At 35.9% G+C, this 26634-nt stretch overlaps 1 protein-coding gene across 2 annotated transcripts in view; it reads left to right on the top strand.

Moving 5' to 3' along the window:
- The first annotated feature begins 2515 nt into the window (after positions 1 to 2515).
- Positions 2516 to 26634, top strand: part of LOC126368568 (pyrokinin-1 receptor-like) — a 43259-nt gene continuing 19140 nt past the window's right edge. The window contains exons 1-2 of one of the 2 annotated variants that reach the window (XM_050012613.1): positions 2516 to 2709; positions 21464 to 21522. The gene's annotated coding sequence lies outside the window, so the exon portion shown is untranslated. The remainder of the gene's footprint in view (positions 2710 to 21463; positions 21523 to 26634) is intronic. The other variant, XM_050012612.1, reaches the window with a different exon arrangement.

The following is a 26634-nucleotide window of genomic DNA, read 5'->3' as shown; positions in this document are numbered from 1 at the left end:
TTTTAATATTCCAAATTCAAATTAAATTAAACTCGTCTTTTGTTGAATAGAAATTCAGAAGTGTTTTGATCATATCTATTTTTTACGAACTTAAGAAACAAATTTCTGTAAGTTGATTTATACTATGTTGTCCTCTGCGCCAGCCGACTGGAATTGTAAGCGCGTGTAGTTACAGCTAAAAGCGCACATGTGACGGGTTTCATTCAATATTCTGCTTGATAGATCGTGTAACAGGTACCGCAATCATGTCTTTTTACGTTATCACACTTTAGTTGGATAAAGCACAGATGTTTCTTCCACACAAGTAGAACACTACGTACAAACTGCTATATTTGAAATATATCGGACCAATGCATCTTCAATGTTTTACAATCCCAAGATTTATATTTATTATAAATTATATTCATTAGTTTATTTTTATGCGTTAACAATATAATATTTGTATTCGACTTGATGTGATGAATAGAATTATATTTAATTAGTTTAATATTGGCATATAATTAACGAATTATTTACAACACAAAACGATACATAATTATTATTATTAAATTATATTTATATTCATTTATTGCAAAGTCACAAAGTTCACAAAGTTTATTAATAAATATATTAAATGTGCCATATATTTGTAATAAATGTTAATATTAAATATATGACATATTTAATATAATTTCGCGGAGCGACCCGTTTTTGCCCAGATATATTTTTCCGTCCGGTAGGTAGCCACATCAGATTCCACCACAATAACAACCCAGGATAGGCATATAGGAGACTTCGTCCCTGGATACGTTTTGTACAACATAATGATAACACGTATTCACTACCCTATTTAGTCTTTTTGTAAATATTCAGATATAAAATACATAAATTGAATCTCGAGATTAGCCCGGACAAAACTACAGACTTTCCTTTAGGTATACCTCCACTGACCTATTTATTAGTATAGTAAATGTTATTTTGTACGGAAAGTAGAACAATGAAACAAGACAAAAGTTTCCTGTTGCTTATGTTTTGGTATCCGGATATATATTTCTTCATTACACCACTGTTGATAACTAAGAAGGACTCAATATGTCATGTCAGGCTCACAAAACTATAAACACTGAATCATCGTAATAAATTCTTTATATTTTATAATGGAAAGAATTCAGAAATACAAATAGCCGTCCATTAAATAAATTATACGAATTCATACTTTTATCAATAAATAAAGTCTTGTTTCGCGCAATAGAAACATGTCTATATACAGGATGTTATAGTGTCATCGTAACGAAAACTCTGAGGGATGATTCAGACCATGATTCTGAGTTAACATCAAGTGGAATTTTTCGTCGCAAAAGTATGGAACTGAAAATAATTAAAAATACACAAAAAATTACGAATTTCCCGACAGGAAATTCCACTTGATATCAACTCAGAATCATGGTCTGAATCACCCCCCTCAGTATTCATTACGGTGTCACTAACGCGCATACATACTTATATGGGTAACTGTATGTACTTGTACGGGGTGTAAGTGACATCGTAACGAATACTGAGGAAGTAGAGTAGGAAAATGACCAAAAATGATGAATCTATATGGGCGATAGACTGATCCCATATCACCATAAGGTTCATCATTATCCATCTTAGGACTATGTATCAAAAGTGGCTGCAAATAGTCTTCTAATTATTTGTGGCTCTGCCCACCCCTTCGGGGAACATGGGCGTGAGTTTATGTATGTATGTATGTATGTAGAGTAGGAAAATTCTTTTAGTTTTGAATTTTTTTTAGTTTAGTTTTAAAAATAATTAAAAATATCATGATTCATGGTCTAAACCATGCCTCAAAGTTTTCGTGACGATGTCACTAACACCCGCTTTATATTGTTTGATGTCCGATTTTTGATCGTTATTTAATTAAATACTAAAGATTTTTGCGGGGGAGGTACCTATTCTCAGAAAAGGAAAAAAGCCTCAATTAAAAGGACTTCTTTAACATATTAAGAGACAACACCTGCTATTATAACGGCCTCCGTGGTCCAGTGGTTGAGCGTTGGGCTCACGATCCGGAAAAGTCTGAGCAGTCATGTTATCAATTCGACGTAATTATCGAGTTAAACCCATTTATTTACTACCCAACATAATACCATTCAAAAAAGAATTTTTTTTCGTCATCACTTTATGTCCTCTAGAGGGCGCCACATTGAATTTAGCGTAACGTCACATAGCCTATATCAACCCTTTAATAAATGCCTTCATACACTGACCGAGTTTCATATGCGAAAATGCTGCTGTTACAGGCATACTTGAGTAAATTAAATCCAGGTCTTCGTGTTGTGGTTTTCGTGTTTCGTGTCGAACCACCAAGGGTTCATTACTACGCTTAATAATGTTATTGTATTAAGGGTGACCACAGGAGGCTAACCATCAAGCCATAACAAGGGTATCGCCCGATCAGCTTTCGGAAACGGAGCGAGATTTTCCGGCTTGGGCGGACGGTCGCGTTCCGACCGGCGCGCAGTTGTCGGGATGAGCACAACGTTGCGACACGCGTGTCACGCGCCACTCTACTCAGATACGCGCGAAACTTTGCGTTCGAAACTTAAATAAAAATCAACTTTTTAAAAAAGTAGTACTTAAATAAAACCAGTGTTCTGTTAAAAAAGTTTGCACTAATTGTGCCGGATTTTTGGATTTGCTTCAACTTTCGAATTCGCCATGAATGAGGTGAGTTCGCAATGATACGTTCAATTAAGCAGTGTTGCATGTCATGTTAATTTATTTGTTAACTTTATGTAGTGTAAACACGAGGTCAGTAGTTACACTTCAGGTATGCCTACCTACTCATGCGTTACTTATAAAGTATCATGATTATTTAAAAATAGTTCTTGAGGTAACTTAATAGAATCAGGCATTACCTACTTATTTTGCCGAAATCCATTATAGCTGCCTACTGGCTAGGCTGACTATAAATATGTATATTTAACAATTTTCGCTAAATAAGTAGTTCATATTATTTAGCTATATCCAACAAAGAATTTAGCGGAATCAGCTAAATATTTTTACGATATTATTACACTTAAGTTTTGAAACTAAATTAAAGAAATGTTATCATACCTGAGAAAAACGGTAAAATTATTATTTTGAATTCCCCTTTTTATATTAAAAGGGTACCTATTACGCTAAAATATTATTGAAAAATAATAGCGTTTGAATTTAAGTTTCATAGTGAATATTATTTAAATTAACTCACGTCTGAAATCCCTATTGAGCCACAACTTATCAGAAGATATCTTAAAGTCTGACGATCATCATCTCCCTAGCATCATCCCAAGTTTTACAGGATCCGCTTGCCTAACCTGAAGATTAGTCAGGTCCGGTTTTTTTACAGAAGCGACTGCCTGTCTGACCTTCTAACCGAACGGAAAACCAGCCCACCACGGGTTAGGTCACATACCTCCGAAAATGTATTTCTCGGGAATGTGGGGTCTTAAAATCTGACGATGACCTTTAGAATATCTAGAGACTGTACCCTTCATCCAATTCTACGACATGATACCCGGAATGGAAAACAGCCATAAACATAAAACCTTTCGTAATTTCACTTTTCAGAAACGTAGTTATTTATAGTCGAATCTCGAAGCCCGGTTAAAGGGAGGTTTCAAGTTTTTTTTTATACTTTTAGGATACAATAATACTTTACGGCAAAAGGCAGGAAAACCACTGCCCAATTTTTCCCTAAAAGTAGCATGGAGAATGCTCTGAACAAGAGCGTGGCTCTTAAATTAGTGATGATGAAATACTTTATATCCCAAAAGAAGCATACAAGGAGAGGGAAGTCCGGCCAGTTGTACTGAGCAGGTGTGCCGATCACAGTGGCCTGTTGTACGCACTGCTAAAACGACTTCTTAGTACCTCGCCTGGCTGTTTCAATCCATTTCCCCCTGCTTATTCACTGTTCTTCAAAACTACAGTAAATAGTCTTTTACTAGGTAAGCGTGAACCAACCTAGCCGTCATCTTCACTTGACCATCAAGTGAGATTGTGGTCAAACGCACCTGTACTTGTACGTATAGCTATACTTATAGGTACTGTACTTACAGTCATGAGCAAGATACGTTAAAAACCATATTCATGGACACCTTTATGTTAAAATGTGATACTGTCGACTGAAAATGTTGGCCTCTAATTGTAACTAAATAATTAAACGACGTAATAAATGGTAGAGAATGGTAATTCCGACTTTACAAGTTTTTTCATCGTTGAAAATACGCAGAGTTCAAATGTCAGAATGTTTGCCATATCATACCCAAATAGCTAAATCATTATTGCTGCTGTTTTTCTAACCCTTTTTTCTGTAGTTATTATTAATAATGCGCTTAAGCAAAACACATAACTCTCCGTTCTGCTTTGCCGTAGTCGAGTAAAAAGTATAATATTTCTAAGATTCTCAATACTATTAATAGCTTATCAGCTAGAAAGGTCAAAGAATTAAATAACAAGCAAAAGAACTAAATAGCTAAGAAGCAAATCCTTTCCCCTTTGTGTGGTTTATTCATCATCGTCACTAATTTAAGAGAAAAATACAAAAGAAAAATAGGGCAATGGTTTTCCTCTTGCCTTCCGCCCCGCAGTACTGTGTCTGACGCAAGTGGGATGGCGCCCAGAGTAGTCTATTTCAAAGCCGTACTATAGCTCCTGTCTTCCGTCTCTGAATAATACTGACAGTTACTGCTGCCTCTGTCAGGTTCCAGCATATAGTCCCTTAACTTGCTTAGTTCGTTTATTAACGATCTTATATATTAATAGTACTTAAATATTTAGTTGATACTCTAGTCAAATTACCACCAATTTTTTACTTTACAGCAAAACACACCGCACACTTTGTAAATGATTGAAACTCATTATAAATTAAACGGCAAATAACGAACATTACTGCTTTTTCTGTTCAGTAAAAAGTCAATAATTTGGCTAGACTATCGACTATAGATACCAGCCCGTAAGTAGGTAAATGCTATTAAGACATAATGGCCAGCATAACAATTATTCAGCATAATGTATGCCGCGTCGCTGCCTTCATTGCCGATAGTTACGCGGTGTAAGCAGACTTTGACAAATGCATATTAATAGTTTTGATTAGTTCAACAATTCATAATACTGTCAACAAGTAATAGATTCAAAAAGAGCTAAAAAACTCGCATGTACTACGTGTCACTTTAATAATTCAATAACTAAAGTATCCTCAAAGTCAAACCACGTTTGTTGACAACTTTTTTGTTCTAAAAGACCAGTATGTATTTATAAAAGTCATGGAACAATAAGTGTACAGTACCTAGAAGTTGTCTTTACTTTTCAAATTGCTTTATTGTGAACTTCATTTGTTTTGAATTGAATGTGCGATATACTTAACTTTGCTCGACGAAAGTTTTTGTTCGGAAAAAAACGCATTAAGCGATATGGCCGCCAGTTGTCTCTTACTTCTATAACCATTTTTTGGTGCAATAAAGTATAATTGTTAAGTTTCGGGGGAGTAGCGAGCACGTGCCCCAGACCATTACAGTAATTGACACCATTTATATCGGCGATGTGTTCATCACCTATCCATACAGTTAATCGTTTACCCACTTAAGTAATTCATATGGCAAGTAGTAATCAGCGGGTCTAGAAGGGCCACATTGAAGCAATTCATCGAATTGCTATTTGACATTTGCTGACATTGCGCTCTTACTTTTATATGCGCAAATTTCAAATAGCAATATTGCTTTTTACATGAATTGCTTCAATTTGGCCTTTTAGACCCCCTGATAACTTGTGATTTTGTGAATTAATTCAGTAGTGTTAAGGCATAAGTATGAATGAACGTATACATAAATAGTACATGTTTACGTCATGCAATCAGGAACAGTCCTCCCTCATTAAGCACAGGATGTACACAACATACTACCATACTATTTCACAGGGACGCTTGGGATACAGACCTCACGTAATGTCCAGACATTAGGCAGAATTTGTATGCAAAGCAAATAGCTTCATAAATTTAAATACTTAAGTATAACAAGCAATTCATAATCCTTGACCACGTTCTCACTCGACACTTAAGTATCATCAGATTGTGGTCATTTAATAAAATAGTTAATTAAAATGTTTTTCTTAGCCTACAAAACACTCGTAACCTTTTGCTAGGTACGTACACATACATTCATATCGTCGCCATAATTCGGGGAGCCGCTAATGAGTTGTTTACTATAAAGTAAATTCTCGTTAGCGCGTTTTATAGAAATATTCTTATGTGATTTTTGTTAACTAATATAATAATTCTCTCTCTACTTCTTTTATCGTGCGAGTTGCGAGGTGGATTACCAACTCCATCAACCCTGGTGTCAGGGTTAGCACTGAGTCGCTAAAGGCCAAACATGACTCATGTAACGACTTCTAAATTATTTTGAATTTTACGACTATAGGTTATTTATTAATATAGTAGGTACATTCAATTTTTTCTATAACTAATTAAGTATATTCATAATAACTTTTAGTTATATTAGATTTCCGCAAAGTAAAACAAGATTCTATTAATATATTAAGACATAAAAACCAGAAGACTGCAGGTTGAGTTGTTGGTTAATGTACCTTTTTTTCGATGTGACTTATTGTAGATTTTCCGCAAATGGCATTAACTACTTGGCCGGAATGTTAATGTACCAACAACTTACTCAACCTATCTTTCCCTTACAGACATTAAATGAATTGCATGTGAGACAATTGAAACGAGTACGTGTGAGTTATTGTAACAATAACCAATTGTTAGTACAACATGGTACAAGTACCATTATTTATTCTGTTTATTATTATTATATTCGTTATTTATCTATACAGGGTATTAGTGACATCGTTACGAATACTGAGAGGGATGATTCAGACCATGATTCTGAGTAAATATCAAGTGAAATTTTCCGTACCATAATTCATGACATGTTTTCAGTTTTTTTTTAATTATATTCCACTTGATATTAACTCAGAATAATGAGCTGAATCATACCTCTCAGTATTCATTACGAATTTCCTGTCCAAAAATTCATGAACATTTTTGTGTTTTTTTTTCTATTTATTTTCTGTTCCATACTTTTGTGACGGAAAATTCCACTTGATATCAACTCAGAATCACTCTGAATCATACCTCGAAGTTTTCGTTACGATGTCCACTTACACGCTGAGATATCCTTAGAAAAGGTTCAATACGATGTATTCTGAACAGGCGTGCGTGAATGAAACAATTGATGAATGCGGAGGAAGCAAGAGAAGTGTATCAGGATTGAAGCAAATTGAATTCCATAGTCTCTGCTTACCCCAGTGGGAAATAGGTGTTAGTTTATGTATGTATTGTACCAATAAATAATGGTAATTGTATCAATATTTATCCGGCGCACCAGTAGTTGTGCATCCAACGATGTAATTACCATGTTCTCGTACCAAAACTGAAAGTTCAAAGCATTTGACAGACACTAGGCACGCTACTAGCTAGAATAACAAGTTACTTGAATAGCATCAAAGGGGGGAACGTCTCGATCGAGAGAACATACAAACATTGTATGTATACAAAGTCAGATAATAACATCTGATGTTAGATTTTATTAAATTTACGATCGCCCTTCAAATTTTACCTAAACGATACTTATCAAATATTTCATGGATTATTCTATGATCTTCTTCTATCGTGTGGGTTATGAGGTGAATTACCAATCACATGAACCCTGGTTTCAGGGTTATTATTGAGCCGCCAAAGGCCTTAGGATAACTCACTTACATCAGTAAGTAGTAACCGGGACCAACGGGTTAACGTGCCTTCCGAAGCACGAATCATCTCACTTTCGGACAATCAGGTGATCGGCCTGTAACGTCCTAGCCAAACTAGGGACCACAAAGTGATTTTTGTGATATGTCCCCACCGGGATTCGAAACCGGGACCTTCGGATCGTGAGCCCAACGCACAGCCACTGGACCACAGAGGCAGGTATATTCTGTATGATGATATTCTTAGACTTAGCACACATTGATGTATGTAGGTTAATCATTGTCCGGTCTATGTTAGATCTTCTGTTAATCCGCTCTCCTGCATGTCCTTCCTCACACACGCCTTATATCTGTCCTTAGGTCATCTCCTTCCTTCAAATCCATCAACTTGTTTTCAGCACTTTTGTTTCACCAACGTGAACGCATCCCAAAATATTCACTGACGGTAACACCGAAGACGTTCTGGTTTGACTGAAGCGCCTACAACTCTCTCTTTTGAGTTTTATGTTCACCCTCTACATAAATACGAGGGTACTTTGGCGGCTTACTAACCCTGACACCAGGGTTGATGAGGTTGGTACTTCACCTCACAACCCACAAGACAGAAGAAGAAGATAAACAAAATAAAAGCAGTATATAAAGCGACCAACCTTCGCTCAGGTTAGGGTAACCTTCGGTAGGGCTAGTAGAGCAATACCAAGAAGAATACCTAGAACGTACATTGACCTAATTGAAGATGTCCTTAGAAAAGGTTCAGTACGATCTACTCTGCATACTACATAAATCAATAATAATTAAATGACTTAGGACTTAAGTCACATCTCCAGCGAGCAATCGCTCTGATGTTCAGGACATTGTTGTACCTAAAAGACATGACATTATATATACAAAGTTCAAAATTTACATAATTGAACTCACGTTCGCGATCTCTAAAGCCCACCACATTAATCAGAATTGACAACTTGCACTTTTGATAAATTCAAAAATATCTTTATTCAGGAGGTAACATTTACACGTAGTTACACTTTGAATCGACAATTTTTACAAAACGAACGTCTCATCCGCCTAAAACTACTGCAGCTTCTCACAACCTGTATAGCCGGGGAAAAGAAGCTGCAAAAAAAAACGAAGAGTACGAAGTCCAAAGATTGAAAATTAACGTACTTAATAATAAACAGGTTTTTTTGTTCTGTAAAGATTTAATGTACTGTTTATTAATTAAAATAGTGATGTAAGGCCGTAGTACCCATAATGTTCTAGTGATTAGCACGTGCGCCTTCAACTTTGAAGTTTGCGCGTTCGAAATTCGGGTCGGGCGCTATAGGTACAATCATGAGAAACATCATGTCACCACTATAGAACCCTGTCGCACTATCATATTTGACATTTAATGAGACTTACGGTTTAATAATGTTAAAAAAGTTAATGTGACATGGTTTCACAGTGTATACATATTAGTACACGTGACCGTACCAAATAAACCAGTTTGTCTTCGAGTTCATGACCATGATTTGATGTATATGTGTGTCGTGGATTTACCTAAATAAACTTTTCTTTTTATTATTATTATTTTCTATCACGTTCTTAGCGATGAAAGAAAACATCATAACGAAACCCACATAACCGAACCACGTGTGTATACGTATATGATGCGGCTCAAAATGTGCAAATTATGTTTTTCGTTTAATATATTCAAATTTAGGCATATATTTATTTGTATTGTACGTACCTCTTTTTATCGTTTTATTATTATGAAAATCAAATGGCAGACTCTTCTGTAGAAAATGGTTAAATATCAAAATGTCAAGTTTGGTGGCGAACTTTCATATTATTTTAGGAACAAGTTACCTCGTAGCTAGAACTATCCTTTTTCATGTCGGAACCCAATTTTTCACGAAAAAATAATATGAAAGTTTGCCACCAAACTTGGCACATTTTGATATTCACCCAAATAGATTCTGTCAATAACTGTATATTTAAAGGTTAGGTAAGCGAAACCTGATATAATATGGGAATAACATATGGGAAAGAAGTATCTCCCGTGAATCTCGTGATCTATAGTGAGGTGACAGCGGGGTCACGTGTCACCAGCCCTTGTTTAACCTCAATGGACACAGCGACTACACTGGGAGCGGATTTATATACTATTCGGGTTATGCGCACCCCTTCCCACAATAACTCGACAGGTTTCATAGTTTCATCATAATAATAAATAAATATTTTTTTTTTATTTAAAGTCAACAATGTTCCAGCAAATGTGTTAGTACAATGACTCTCAAAATTATGTTAGCAAAATTAATGTAAAAAAGTTTAATGTTTAGTATAATGGTTATTATAATAAACCAATGAAATTCACCTACCTTTATGTATATGTGCTAGTAATACAATTTATTAGCAATAACAAACATTTGATTTGAGATCTAGCTGAAATACAACCTTAACTTATTCTGACCGTAAGGATTCACTTTTAGAAATTTTGTTTTGTTTGAAAGGTCGTCGTAGACTACGACTCTTTGAACTCAAAAAAAAACTTAACTTTTAGAGTTTCTTTACAGTTGTTAAAACAAACTATCTGTGAATATATTATATGTTCTACAAAGAAATTAAAAAAAAAATTATAATATCGTTCAATTACACTATTTCATATTTTTAATTATATTTATGGGTTACCTATCTACCATAAAATACAAAATATTTGTTGGGTGTTTCAGTATGTTAAAAGGATGGTAACCCGTGGATTATGAGATGCTTATTTGTTTTTTGCATACCTACTATGAAAAGGGACTTAGAAATGAACTCTGTGGACGGATTTTTCGTAATGGTTTTCGTATAAGATTTTAATCAGTCATGGACCTAGAAGGAGGATTAACCAAATTGGAGGTCCATAGAAAAGGTACGATCTACTCTGAACCGGCGAGCGTGTATAAAACGATTGATGAATGAAAAAACACGAAACGAAAAACGATTGAGGAAGCAAGGGAAGTGTATCAGGATCAAAGAACATGTAATTCCATAGTCTCTGCTTGAAATGTTGTACTTATGTATAATCCCCGATAGTGATGTGACCTTTTTGAGTGGAAACGAGTGCGCGGCTTTTAGAAAATACAGGGTGTTAGAATACTGAGAGGGATGATTCCGAGCATGAGTCTTTGTTAATATCAAGTGGAATTTTCCGTCGCAAAATTCATGATTTCTTTTTAGTTTTTTTAAATTATTTTCAATTCTATACTTTTACGATGGAAAGTTCCACTTGATATTAATTCAGAATATTGAGCTGAATCATCCTTCTCTGTATTCGTTACGATGTCACTTACACTCCGTATAAATACATACAGGTAAGCCATACAAGTAGGTATGGTTGTTAGTGACACCGTAACGAATACTAAGCGGGATGGTTCAGACCATGATTTTGAGTTGATATCAAGTGGAATTTCCTGTCGGAAAACTCATGCCATTTTTTGTGCTTTTTAAAATTATTTTTTGTTCCATACTTATGCGACAGAAAATTCCACTTGATATCAACTCAGAATCATGGTCTGAATCATCCCTCAAAGTTTTCGTTACATGTCACTAACACCCTGTGTATATGTCATGTACTCTATCATGAATTTTAGATTATTATTTTAAAGTATTGGAAGAAGACTTGTAAAAAACGCAAGCTTAAACCGGTCGAATGCTGCTGAATATCCATATTATTACGACATTTTAATTATGAGTACCTACCCAAAACACGTACGTAGTTTTGAATAACTAATTACAAATATATTCAATAGATTACGAATGCCAATCAGTTTTCTTACAAAAAAATATGTTTGTATTTTTAAAAGTAAATACGTATTTCAAATGGCTGCTGTCAATCAGACGTCATCAATAATTTAACATTTTTTGGTAAATGTTTTGATAATATTTAGTAAGTTCTCGATGTTATTTTGAAAATTTAGCATTTTCGTGAGTAGAGTAGGTACTTACGTCCGTACCTAAACTTTTTCAAATACAACTGACGGCCTTTCCAGGCCCTCTCTGTCCAGATTTGACGTGATAATTACCTACTTTCTCATTACTCGGGTATATAATTAACTATTCAAAAACATAATGTAATGGCAGAAACAAATATAAAAAAGTATAAGAAGTTTAAAAACTCAAACCCGACTACGGATAATCACGCGCTAAAAAGTATGAAACAACAAAATGGGTAAGTATGTTTCTTTGAAATTCTTTGGAATAGTGACTTTTAGAAGATGCTGTATGCCGTGGTAAGCAAACTCTTAGGACAGATTGGCATAGTTTTTAAACTTTTATTTTTATTTATATTATTTGCTTCCGATACGTTTTTTATGCAATATTTGGAGTTAAAATCTATGAGGAACATAATATATGTCCGATCAGTCATGTTATCAATTCAACGTAATCATCGAGTAAATACAAGAAAACCTCCAAGTAAAAGCTAGTTATATGATATGTGCAAAACTAGCCCTTTCATTAAAATTTGATACCCAACACACTACCATTCGAAAACAATGTTTTTGTCGTCTAGAGGGCGCCACATGGAGTTTAGCGGGAACGGGACTAGAGATCTCATTTAATAAATTCTGACGGGTGGTTTAGAAGTTAGGTGAGAACAGACGTGCGTACACACATATATATATATATGTAGCGGTCACAATTACAACCCTCCAACACATAACCCTCCTGTTTGCTTCGCCGCAGTCGGGTATAATAAAAAGAGTCATCATTTATAGCCAACAAAAACGATAAAAGATGCATAATTATTATGTCTGTTATCCATAAAATTTGAAGGCAACATTGTACAGCGTCCTCATTAAATTACGTTGTGTCGTTAATGTTGTAGGTACTTAGTATTCTTTTTGGACAATTGACGTTTTATTTATTTACTAATTAAGGTACATACAACATTACAGTGTAACCCAATGCGCTGTATGACGAGAAAACAATAGATATAAAATCTAATATACTTACAGAAATAAACAATGAATGAAAAAAGAAACAAAAACAAAAATAAGACTATAATAACATGAAAAAAACTAAAAATAACGATTATAAAATTAAAAAGTAAACTCTCACACAAAAATAAAAAAATAGGAAAAACAAAACAGTAAATCATTAGTAAATCTTCTCGCAAAAAGCCAAACACTCCCCATACACTCTTCATTGTGGTGTTAACGTTTTTAGACATATTGACGTCATCAAAGTGATACCATTATTAGATACATAAATAAAATCTTGATTTAGGTTTAAGGTATAATTGACGATCGCGTACGTAGACGTACACTTATAGGTATCTCCAAAATCTAAGGACTTAAATTTTATTATTGAAAATTATAAACAAAAAAATGTGCCTGAGTGTAGAATTAGAACAAGTGAATGAATTTGTGTATTTGGGTACTATGTTTACAAGGGATGGTAAATGTGATGAAGATATAGAAAGGAGAGTGAGATTGGGTAATTCAGTGAATGGGGCAATGCACGCAGTTGTTAGTAGCCAATGTATCTCGCAAGATGCGAGGATGGCTGTTCACAATGCAGTTTTTGTCCCTACGCTGAAGTACGGTAGTGAATGTTGGGTATGGCAGAAGAAGCATGAAAGTAGGATCAATGCCGTAGAAATGAGGTCTTTGCGTAGCATCTGCGGTGTGAAGTTGAGTGATAGAGTGAGAAACAGTGTGATAAGACAGAGGATGTGGTGTAAAAGACGATATAGTGACTAGGATTGAGAAGGGAATGTTAGGTTGGTTTGGGCACGTAGAGCGGATGAAGGATAATAGGATTGCAAAAGCGGTATATAAAGCGAAAGTTGATGGTAGGGCTGGCAGAGGAAGACCGAGAAGGACTTACGATGACCAAATTGGAGATGTCCTTAGAAAAGGTTCAATACGATCTACTCTGAACCGGCGTGCGTGTATGAAGCGATTGATGAATGTGGAGGAAGCAAGAGAAGTGTGTCAGGATCGAAGCAAATGGAATTCTATAGTCTCTGCGTACCCCGGTGGGAAATAGGCGTGAGTTTATGTATGTATGTATAAATAAATAACTAACGTATCTATTTAACATCACTTACATATCACATAAATAGTATCATTAAAATTGTAAGTAACTAAGTATTTTATTTATTTATTGAGGATATCAAACAGTTTACTAAATAACAAAGAGTAATTACAGTAAGTACAATGTTTGTTCGCCAATCACAGGATACCACGGTAAAACGGATTGTAGAACTTGAAGAGAACAGTAACAAAACTAATGAACTAGAATGATACAAAGCTAGGCTTAAAGTATTAAATCATTCAATGGTTATATCGTGGTCCAGTGGTTGAGCGTTGGGCTCCTGAACCGGAGGTACAGGTTCGAATCCCAGTGGGGACATATCACAAAAATCACTTTGTGAGCCCTGGTTTGGCTCGGACATTGTAAGCTGATCACCAACTTGTCCGAAAGTAATATGATCCATACTTCGGAAGGCATTGGTCCCGCCGGTTACTAATTACTTACTGATCTAAGTACGTAGTCGTTACATAACTCATGTCAGGGGCCTTTGGCGGCTCAGTAATAACCCTGACACCAAGGTTAATGAGGTTGGTAATCCACATGATAAAAGAAGAAGATTCAATATCAAAAATGCTCCGTAAAATAAATAAAAAAAAATGTGCGTCATTTACTTTTTATTTAGTGGCAACACATAGCCGTTGCTTTGCTAGCGGAAGTTATCAAGCTGTCACTAAAGAGTTATTATACCATGGTATTTTACGTCTTTGAAACAGAATGCACCCGCAGGTACCGTGAGCATAGAATAAGGAATAATACTACGCATAGAACGGCAACTCTTCGCTTCCCACCGGCGTCTGAGCTAGGTTTGCCTCACGAACATAGTTTAGTCTTGAATCGTGAAGGCTGCGCACGGACCGTTGTTTTTATTTATTATCAATTTAGTTTATATGTTCGAATTTTAAAATTGGACGCCGACGTTCTTTCATGATTCGAATATAATCATAGTAATTGCCCGCGCCGATGCGCCTAAGCTTATAAATATTTATTGTTCATGCTAATTTTTCATCAAAACGTGCTAGTAATTTAAAAATAATATGAATGCAATTCATTCGTTAAGTTATGCCTATTGTGAACTTTCATTACCTATTCAAAATTTTTATATAAATAAATATTAACTGATGATTATAAAAGTTTCTTTCGTAAGATGCCGGTTAAATTACGTGTTGTAATTGACAGCTCTCAGACGTCACACACACAGTTGCACGTGTTGATAATGGCCCCGATTCCTGCAGGCACCGCATAATTTTATTTTAAGTTATATCCGTCATTTTCATATCCGTCGAAAAGGAAAGGGACGGATGATTCACAGCTCTTAATTTTAGGAAGAATGAGTAAATGAATGAATAACCCGGGCGAATCAAAAAGGTACGTCGCTGGTATGCAATCCGTTTGACGTGCTGTCTACTTAACTGTGTCGGGTTATTGACTGATGTAAAATTTTTAGACGGTTGGTTTAGATTTGTGTTTAAAATTGACGTGTGTTCCATAAATTTTATGCTTGTCGATTACCCGTCCCTTTCCTTTTCGGCGGATAAGAAAATGACAGATATAACTTAAAATAAAATTAGATGGTCTTTACAGGAATTAGCACCATTGTCTGTGTAAAACGAGGTTGTTTGTATGAAGTGTCCTGAGTGTGCCGCGAGTATTGTACTCAAATAACATAATATATTAATGTGTTACTTGATGTAACTATGGTTCTACTTATAAGACCACGCCGCAGCTCGGATAATATCTGTCATACCTGCTACTACGTCAAAACTCAAATATTAAACTGTAGGTACTTATTAGAAAATCCGCTTAAGTTACAAGTCGCATGACGCCAGAGAAAGAAAAAAAGCTTATCAGGTTAAGTAAAGCCAATGTCAACCACCTATCTTTTTATACGCATTTTTAAAACTGACACTTTGACCACATTTTTTTAAGGTCTTGTGGTGTAAAAAGGTGTGTGTTACTAACCGCCAACAAGATGTCATTAATTGTATATAATATTTTACAATGACAGCGACAGCTTATAAGGACACTATTGACCAACTTTAATACGACAACTAAAAAAAATAATACAGAATTCCGAAATAATTTATTACTATAAAAGATGAAAACGAGAAATTGCTACTTAATACAAAAAAATATATATTTTTAACTTAATTACTTACATACTTTGTCACATTCCGTCGCTGAACATTGAGTTCCTAATTATCCCCAGCCAACAACCAATGATTATTGAATTTATTTTCTAATTCATGCTTGGATCATAAATGATTTTCACGTGCTCAGCGGGGAATGAAAACATTCCCGAGAAATGCATTTTCGGAGGTATGTGACCTAACCTGTATTGGACTGATTTTCTCTTCGAGGGTAGGAAGGTCAGACAGGCAGTCGCTTTTGTAAAAAACCGGACCTGTCAAATCTTCAGGTTAGGTAAGCGGACCTTGTGAAAAACGGGATAATGCTAGGGAGATGATGACCCATTTAGTTGGCATTAGTGGAATGTAGATTTACTGTCCATGAATGCAATTTTAAAACGAAATGAGAGATACACACATATTTCTCAAATTGTTTCACAAGAGGGACTACTTAACTCTATTCGAGGATTATTATTAGATTTTCATTCGCACATACAAACATGTTATTAGTACGTACTAAATGACCTCTAACATTTTCGTGCAAATACACGAAATCGACCTTGGTTTATGTGACTCCCTGACAGAAATTTAAATACAATGCAGGGCACGATACACACACATATAAAAGTATTTTTTTAAAACTTAACATGCAAGTAAAGATTTACAGCATTTTGTCGTGTTTACAGTTCACGGTATATACGTAATACACTATACGTGTAAAAAGCATAAAACATGTAAAAATGCACGGTAAAGATACGTACAACGCACCTCTCTTTCGTAAATCGTCTTCTCATTATCTATTTATTATCATTAACGATATCGCCATAAACGTACAGACCAAGTGGGTTAAAAAGGCTATATTGATGCAATTCATATAGGAAAGCAATATTGCTATTTGATATTTGTTGACATTGCGAACTTTCTTTTATATGCGCAAATGTCAAGTTGCCATAAGTATAGCTTTTTTGATGAATTGTTTCAATGTGGCCTTTTAACCCCCTGAACGATGGATTGTGCTATGAGACAATGGAAAAATCTTTTGATTTGACTTGACGTGACTTTCATGCACATAATAATTATATAGGTACATTTATTTTCGTTTATATTTGTCATAAATTGGGTAGAAATTCCTGTCTCTGAACTTAAAGTCTCTTCCGTTCATTTAATTATGTTCAAATAAGCTGAGAGTTTGAAAGGACTTAGTGTTGATGAATGGAAATCTTTCTCATTAATCGAGATTCTTTAACAATAGTTACAGAATAGACAGGAGAGTAAATAATTGGTTCTTACCTAAAATATGAATTTTCACACAAAAAAGGTGTGCCTTATATCTATTACTAAAATAAATGGCAAACTGCAACTCATCTTAAGAAAATAATGTATGGTTATTGGCCCATGCTGTGCCAAACAGCATTGTCTCTGCTGTACCTTTGTGCAATACTCGGCAAATATTGGATATTGGAAAATTTGCCGTCCAGAAAATGACTGTGTACGAAAGAGTATAAAGATGAAATTCTCTCTTTTTACGTAAATAATGATGTACATGCAATACATAAACCAATCAGCATCTACGTTATCGGAATAACGCTTGGGAGATAAGCGGACCCCATGAAAAACGGGTTCTTCACCGGGTCCGCTTACCTAACCTGAAGATTTGACAGATCCGGTTTTTTACAGAAGCGCCTGCCTGTCTAACCTCAGTCCAATATCGGTTACAATACAGTACATAAACCATTAAAATACACAGGATAGACAGAGCAATATCACCATAGGTCAATATTTTGCCTATCTTGTGAATACAGAAAGTATAATAAAATTATGACAAAGTCCTAAAAATAATAAAACCAGAACGGACAAAGCCCAAAAGAACCCTTGGATAATAATACCATAATTTTTATTTTCGACGGGTATATGACGTAACAAAGCAAAGACAAATTCCTGTCAGCCACGTAAACCTTCTAGCCAAAAAAAAACCTTATTTAAGTGACCCCACGAAACTGCTATTGTAAAAGCTATTAAACGGTTTATCGGCTATAAACAGACGCCGCTCAAAAACAAACTGCCGGCGAATCATGAAGCAATTTCACGTATTTCGTGACAATAAACATGATAAATTGTAGATCGACACTGTTGTCATTTTATTGTTGGAATATATAGTTTTCGATTACGTAACTACAGAATAATACCGGACCTGTCAAATCTTCAAGATAGGTAAGCGGACCCTGTGAAAAACAGGATAATGCTAGGGAGATGATGATAACTACAGAATAATAACCTCCTTGGTCTGCAGTCTACGATGAGTAGGTCCGGATTTGATTCCCGACTGGGACGTTGTGGAAATGACTTTACGAGACTTGAGAATGCCCTTTGTTTGGTTAGGTTATTACAGGCTGAATCACCTGATTATCCGAAAAAGTAAGATGATTCCGTGCTATGGAACGCACTTTACGCAGTTGAGCCCGGGCTAGTAACCCAAACACCTCCAACCGGCAATGAGGCACCGTGGTGGAGTATGCTCCATATCACCTCCGGTTGTTTGAGGGGCCTGGCAGTAAAGTGGGACGTATATATTGTAGGTTATTTATGTTATGCGAAATGTTTGTAAACCACGCAATGTCTGAAAGTTATTTAGAGATTCTTGAAATTCGGAGACAACTCGGAAGGTGTCGTACTTACGTGTACCTCTTAGTACGGAACCTTTGACGAGTCCCAGTCGCTCTCAGCCACCTTTTAATTTTCTTCGCAATTATAATTAATCTCTTTCCTCACTCTGGCTTTTCTGGCCTTTGACTTTTTATCCGACGGTTTACAACAACTTTCTTTTAGTAGAAAATAATCATCGTCGTCTGCAGACGTCTTATGTATTTCAATGCCTTTTGTGGATTATAAGATTTTCTAAAGAGCTTGGATGTATGAATAAAGCTTTTGAATTAATGAATGAGTATTTACTAACAATTACAGGAATTGTGTTCGAAACACTGAAAAATAAGTTTAACAAGACAAAAATTTAAAAGAATATAAATAAAATAAAAAAGTCACAAGATGGGTAACAAGATAAGTCACATTACTATCAAACGTAAATACAAAAAAGAAAATATAAATAAAATATAGGGCTCTGTGTACTTTAACTTTTTTGCACATAACATCGTTACATACCTACATATATAAACTCACCCGGAATCCCTGATGGGGTGGTCAGAGCCACAAGTAATCAAAAGTAGCTTGTAGCCACTGTTGATACGAAGTCCTGTATAGATGGATGATGAACTTCATGCAAACAATAAAACATAAGAAAATATTTCACAATTACGTAAGAGTATCGTCACCTAATGCACAGGAAAATCACGTGTCTTTTAAAAAAATCACAATCTGATATTATTTTCTTTCTTTCAATTAATTCCGGTTAAAAGTCGAGACCACTATTTTTTACCTGGTCAAAAAGTACGTGGTTTTCACTATAGAGCGAAGGTATACAGGGTGTTAGTGACATCGTAATGAAAACTTTGATGGGTGATTCAGACCATGATTCTGAGTTGATATCAAGAGGAATTTTCCGTAGCTAAATTATGGCACTGAAAATAATAATAAAAAAACATTAAAACTCTCAAGATTTTTCCGACAGGAAATTCCACTTGTTATCAACTCAGCATAAAAAAACAACATCAATGGGCTAGCAATGGCGGCTTGTCATAGGATTGAGCATACCTGGTCTTCTTATACCATGAATATTACATCTAGAACTTATAAAAAATACCCGCTCGTGTCGCTCTTTAATTTACTTGTTGAGCTTTGTTAAAATAAAGGGCATTTATATCCACATAAACTTGAAACAGACATTATTATTCTTTTACTACGTATACTAATAATATTTCTCAACCTATAAAGAATGGATTTTATTAGTTCAGAATCCACTGCTGCTGATAATTGTGCTCGTGTCAGTTGCACATATTATAAGGAACATTTATTTATAATCATTACTAGCAACCCGCCTCGGCTTCGCTCGGGTGCAATTCTGAGGAAAAAATTAAATTACTTACGACATCACACTAAAAACCTCAAAAATAACAGTATTTCTCCACTATTTAATGGATGTTATTATACATATAAACCTTCCTCTTGAATCACTCTATCTATTAAAAAAATCGCATCAAAATCCGTTGAGTAGTTTTAAAGATTTAAGCGTACATATGGATATAGGGACAGAAAAAGCGACTTTGTTTTATACTATGCAGTGATTAGGTTGATTCAATATTCATCAACATAGTTCTACAACCAGTCGGCCGTCTGGTCTCGTTAATGATCGTAGTGGGTTTCCCCGATTTTCCGTCTTCCTGTTATAACTATGACTCGGACACATTGCAATGATACGCTGTTTGTATACAACCTTAAAAAAACTACTGTCTAGTGTTATCTTTCGATATGTATTTCATCGTTATTACTTTTCTCCATTGCCATACCTTTTTTTTTGACGTGACTTATTGTAGATTTGCCGCAGATGGCATTAACTACTTGGCCGGACAAATGGGGAGCGCTGAAGGTTCTCTCACCCGGTACAAAGTTTAAGACAACAGGCCTGAGGGTGCCCAGTTGGGCTCGAACCTCGACTCAAGGCGTCGTCTGAGAGGAAAAATATTTGAAAGAATTAATCGACATAGTGGGTCGATAGGGATAAGCGCTGATTGAGGGAAGTTCGTTATCGGGGTCCTGAAGTGTTTGGTGTCGCAAGCTGACTGGCTGCCTCTATGGCTGCATTGCCATACCACTCATCATCAAAACATCTGCGAGACCCTCTTTTTCTCTCATGCTATCACGATTTTATTTCAATCACAAATGCTAAATGGTAGGCAGGTACTAAATATATGCGGAGTAGTTACACTAAAAATCAAAAGTCCTTTTTCATACATTGTGACAAAAAATGAAGTTACCACATATCGACCTGTTAAAAGTTCACTATGGTAAAAAATAAATATATTTAAAAAATATATTGTAGAGGTATAAACAAGTTTTTTTTTAACTACTTATCTAGGTATTAGGACCTACAACAAACAAAATAACTTTTGATTTCTAATATTGTAGGTACTTCTGTTGAGCTATTTGTTCGCAAATAGCTTTCAGACGCCTACTCAAATACTAATCAAACACTTTCCAAACAAATTAATTGGGGGTTCTATGAATGCGCTCAGACGGGCACGAACCTTCATTCAAGGTATTATTGTCCGAAAGGATTACGTCGGAAAGAACCAAAAGTGGTGGGCTGATAGCAATAACCGCTGAAGGAGAGAAATCATAAGTACTTAGGTATTAGCTGTTGTAAATTTATTGGCTACCTCTGTATAGCTACAGATTATTGCGTCGAATGATTAAAAAACATTCAGTTGCTTATCTTCCCGGTCCGCCGGCCGGACGTGTAACCCGATAGAAGGATTGTGTTACTTCTAATCCATCCCCCTAGCATTATCACGTTTTTCACAGGGTCCGACGATTTGACAGGTCCGGATTTATAGAAACGACTGCCTGTCTGACCTTCCAACCTGCGAAGGGAAAACAAGCTCAATACAGACAGGTAAGGTCACATACCTCTGAAAATGCATTTCTCGGGAATGTGGGTTTCCTCACGATGTTTTCCTTCGCCGCTGAGCACGTGATAATCATGTATGACCCAAACATGAATTTGAAAACAAATTCGTCAATCATTGGTTTAGGCCTGTGCTGGATTCGAACCTGCGACCTCAAAGTGAGAGGCAAGCGTTCTACCAACTGAGCTACCACGGGTCCACTAATATGATTGACTATTGTCATGGGCGGTAGGCTAATTCCTGGTCACCATAAGGTCCAGCATATCCATCTTTTACGACTTCGTATCAACAGTGGCTGCAATTTTTTTTTGATTAATTGTGGCTCTGCCCACCTCATTAGGGATTACGGGCGTAAGTTTAATATGTCAATACCAAATTACATAAGACGAAGTCACACATCGGGTAGGCTAAACTATACGGTCGCGTTGTAATTAGCGAACCGGAATTGCTTCCTTTGACTCCTTCTAAGAGTCCTTTATAGTGTTTCCCAGTACGCAAATACTTCTTATTAGTATGCTAATGGCATGCGTAAATGAGTAAAAAGTTTGAGCAGTACAATGTGAGTAAGTCAGTAAAATTAATTTGATTTGTAATTACAACAGTGGTACATTACAATTCTTACCTATATGTATAATCCAACTTTGATCACCTTGAGTGTGCAACGCATTGATTAATATACATAGTTGTAGTAAGTATATAAAATTGCTCTTTTTAAGTATTTACCATTCACACAGTTACTTTCAAGTTAACTTAGAATAAAAAGCAGAAATCAAATTAAGTAATTATTTTATTTCTCAGATTGAATTCGAATCGATCGAAAACACGAAACTTTTCCTTTGTGTTGTTGCTTCTTGTCTACGTTATTATGGTTTTTATCAAATTGTAACAAGTACATTGACAACACGCCTTGTTAAACGGCCTTCAGTGTCATATTTAGTCTTCAAATATGTGTCAAAATTTAACTAACCTTCATAACATAACATAAACAGCGTATATACTACCCACTGCCGGGCACAGGCCTCCCCTCAAGCAACCGGAGGGGGTATGGTGAAGAATGTTACGTGTTTAAAATGTAAGAAATTTATAGAAACAAACTATGGTTATCCAATAATAGGTTGTAAGCATGTAGTAGATGTTATGTAACTAATGGGATATAATACGGCACTGCTTACACCTCTTGATAGCAATTTAGATGTCGCTTGACGAGGTATTAGTATAATTATGTACCGTCAGCAGGTTACATGTGGACATACATGCGACGTTGTCGTAAACACTGAGATTGCACCACTGAAAACAAGAGAACTGATTCAAATTTTGTTTTTTTTTTGTTTGTGGTATGTTCATTTTTACTTTTTCATTTTCATTACCATAGTTGTTAAGTAAAAAGTGTAGTATTGTACCTCAAATAATAATGAAGTATGTCTATTTGGGCAGACAATGGCTCCTGAAATAAGTTATACTAGTTTATGAGTCAGGGCCTTATTTATAATTGTTCCGTGTTTGTTGTACTCAATAAACTTTCTTTCTTTCTTTCTTTCTTTCTTTCTTTCTTTCTTTCTTTCTTTCTTTCTTTCTTTCTTTCTTTCTTTCTTTCTTTCTTTCTTTCTTTCTTTCTTTCTTTCTTTCTTTCTTTCTTTCTTTCTTTCTTTCTTTCTTTCTTTCTTTCTTTCTTTCTTTCTTTCTTTCTTTCTTTCTTTCTTTCTTTCTTTCTTTCTTTCTTTCTTTCTTTCTTTCTTTCTTTCTTTCTTTCTTTCTTTCTTTCTTTCTTTCTTTCTTACTTCTAACGTTTTTTCGAATGACGCACTTGAACCTACTCGAAGATAAATAATTTGATATGTCATGTCCTCATGGCTACGATTAGAGATGCTATTTATAATACCATAGAAGATATTCGAATCCTGAATCTGAGTAGAATAATAGATATGAATGATTCAAATGGGTGTAATTTTCACGTCCTTGTCCGAGTGTATCTACATGAGTAAGTGATTCTTTCAATAAATTATGTTACGTAATAACACCTTCCACCAAAGTAGACAGAGCTAGAAGACAGAATGGAGTTTCAGTTAGTTTAACAGCAGTTACTTTTATGGTTCTTGTTTTATGACAGTAGATTAGCTTAGATAGTGTTGGGTTACCAGCGCATTGTTTATAAAATCCATCAGTATCAGAGTCAAAATTCATCCAAACTTAGTCTTCTATCGTGTGGATTGTGAGGTGGATTACCAACCCCATCAACCCTGGTGTCAGGGTTACTATTGAACAGTCGACTTACCTAACTTGCATCAGTAAGTAGTAACCGGGACCAGCGGCTCAACGTGCCTTCCAAAGCACGGATCATCTTACTTTCGGACAATCAGGTGATCAACCTGTAATGTCCTAACCAAACTAGGGATCACAAAGTGATTTTCGTGATATGTCCCAATCGGGATTTGAGCCCGGGACCTGCGGCTCGTGAGCCGAATGCTCAAACCACGGAGGCCGTTATTCAAGCTTAGTAATTTAGTTTCAGTCAAATTTTCGAGTTCACAGATTGCTACAAGTTAAATACAGAACGAGAAACGTTTGCCACCATAACCGAGGACGGGACATGCTTACATAGAGATTGCATATTTACTCTTACCTTGGAGAGGCCCAGTTTGTTTTTCCGTGTGGTTTCTGTGCTGTGTTGCATGTAATGTACCTGTCTGTCTGTGTCTGTGGTATCCGGAAGTAATAAATGTTTCTTTCTTTCTTTTTTTTCTTTCTTTCTTTCTTTCGTTCTACCTTTACTTTATGGGACACAGCTGATTCGCGGGCGGCTGTTCATATCTTTTGTTGCACTTTGGATTGCTATGTGATGTAAACGCATCCTAATTCTATATAGAGAAACAAAATAAAGCGGACATTAGAATGCAGTTTAAATGTTAATTGAATTTAACATTGTTGTTTATTTACATTGGAGAGTTTAATTACCCACTAAAAACACTCTAACTATTACACTGACGGTCATTTAGTTTAGTCCTCATATCCATTACGAAATGAAAGTAAGTAATTTTGAAAAGGGTATGTTGAAAGATAATGTGTTTCGCTTAGAAAAAAACGAGGTTACGTTAATATTTTATTATACATTCTGATAGTGGTTTCTTTTTCCACTCGAAGGTGAGACGTCAGTTGCTTCTGTAAAAACCGGACCCGGACAAATCTTCAGGTTACGTAAGCAGACCCTGTGAAGAAACGGGATAACACTAGGGAAGATTACGACCGACTCTTACAACATACATACATAAACAGCCTATACAATACACGACCCACTGCCGGGAACAGGCCTCCCTTCAATTAACTGGAGGGGGTATGGAGCATACTCCACCACGCTGCCGAATCTCACAACATCTTTGAAATTCTTGGGCAAAGTTGTTCGGGTTCAAAATGTAACAATGTTACCTTCTGAATAAAGATATTTTTGAATTTGAATTTATCGATACATTAACCCTTGAAATAAATGGTGGCGAAACTCTTAGGTACTGATAATTCCCGTTGGGATCAGCAAGACCACCAATCAGATAGAAGAGTGATGACCTGTATTGTGATAGATTACAAACCGATCTCTCTCTCTCTGGTTGTATCCGTCAGTTTTAGTTACATAGTTCTTTTTATCCTTGAGCGATCGGCTAATCCCCTGTCGCCATACAGTTACGCACTGAATAAGAGTCCTCAACCAGCCAAGTAATCAATGCCGTTTGAGGCAAATCGACCATAAAGGTTTAGTGAAAAAATAAAAAAACAAAACCGTTTGAATTAGTGTAGTGAAATATATGGAACAACAAAAATCAGTGACAGTGATGTGTATAAGAACACGTGAACAAAGTGTCTTCCCCTTAAATTAAACTAAGATGAGTGGCCAAACTGTTAGGAAATAATAATTTATTAATAGTAGTTAAGGTTTAAATTGCTTATTAGCCTGTAAGCTACATTGAAATATTATGAAATAATAATACATAGGTGGTACATCAAAATTGACTGGAACTGATCCCCCCACCAGATACCACAGCCGTGAATTTATATCTTAACGTAGGGTTTCCCAAACTATGGGTCGCGACCCACCAATGGCCGCGATCGAATCGAATGTGGAAGAATGTGGAATAGGCCCTGCCTGTAAAACAACGCACCAATCGACCGAGCCAACTGCCGGTAACACACTTTGCTTACTTGAAAAGTCCTTTCATTCACATTTCCGATGGGTTCCGAGTTTGTAAACTTGTATTTAGATAGGTCGTAGCCCCGACAACTTTGGGAACAACTGTATTAATGTACTTACCTACGTTTTGTCCTTGACCATGCATCGTGGCTGTATATTCTGTGTAAATAACTATCAAAACCGCGAGGTGCCGCCTGAACAATCATTATTCTATTACACCTTATAAACACAAAACCGGCATTCTCCCTTCATAATACGTAAGTAGTATTTAGATTATTATAGGCTACAATATGCTGACTGTACTGAATTACGTCGTGGTGGCTTATGAAGTTATGAGATTATGATAGTTATTTTCGAACTTTACACCGAATGGTGGTATAAAAAACTGCACCTGTCCAATCTTCAGGTTAGATAAGCAGACCCTGTGAAAAACGGTATAATGCTAGGGAGATGATGATACAGAATGGTGGTCCAGTGGTTAAGTGTTGGTGTCACGATCCGGGGGATCCCGGATTCGAATCGCGGTCGGGATATATCACAAAAATCACTTTGTGAGCCATGATTTGGAGGACATTACAGGCTCCCCGGTTGTTCAAAAGTAAGATGATCCTTGCTTCGGAAGGCACGTTAAGCCGTTGGTCCTGGTTACTACTTACGTAGTCGTTACATGAGCCATGTCATGGGACCTTTGGCGGCTAAATAATAACCCTGACACCAAGGTTGAAGAGGTTGGTAATTCACCTCACAACCCACACGATAGAAAGATTTATCGATAGAGCGCCAGTAGTTGACTTTAAATCACTAAAACTATTGATGTTTGGAATAGGTAATAAAATAATAATAATGTCTCACACCACATTTAGATTAAATTGTCTTAAGGGATCTCTACAGTCTACATGTTGGCTTCGGCCCCACTCACGCCTTC

The sequence above is a fragment of the Pectinophora gossypiella genome, chromosome 7 (assembly GCF_024362695.1).
Source record: "Pectinophora gossypiella chromosome 7, ilPecGoss1.1, whole genome shotgun sequence".
In the NCBI taxonomy this organism is placed as follows: domain Eukaryota; kingdom Metazoa; phylum Arthropoda; class Insecta; order Lepidoptera; family Gelechiidae; genus Pectinophora; species Pectinophora gossypiella.
This window is presented reverse-complemented; position numbering and strand designations above follow the sequence as displayed.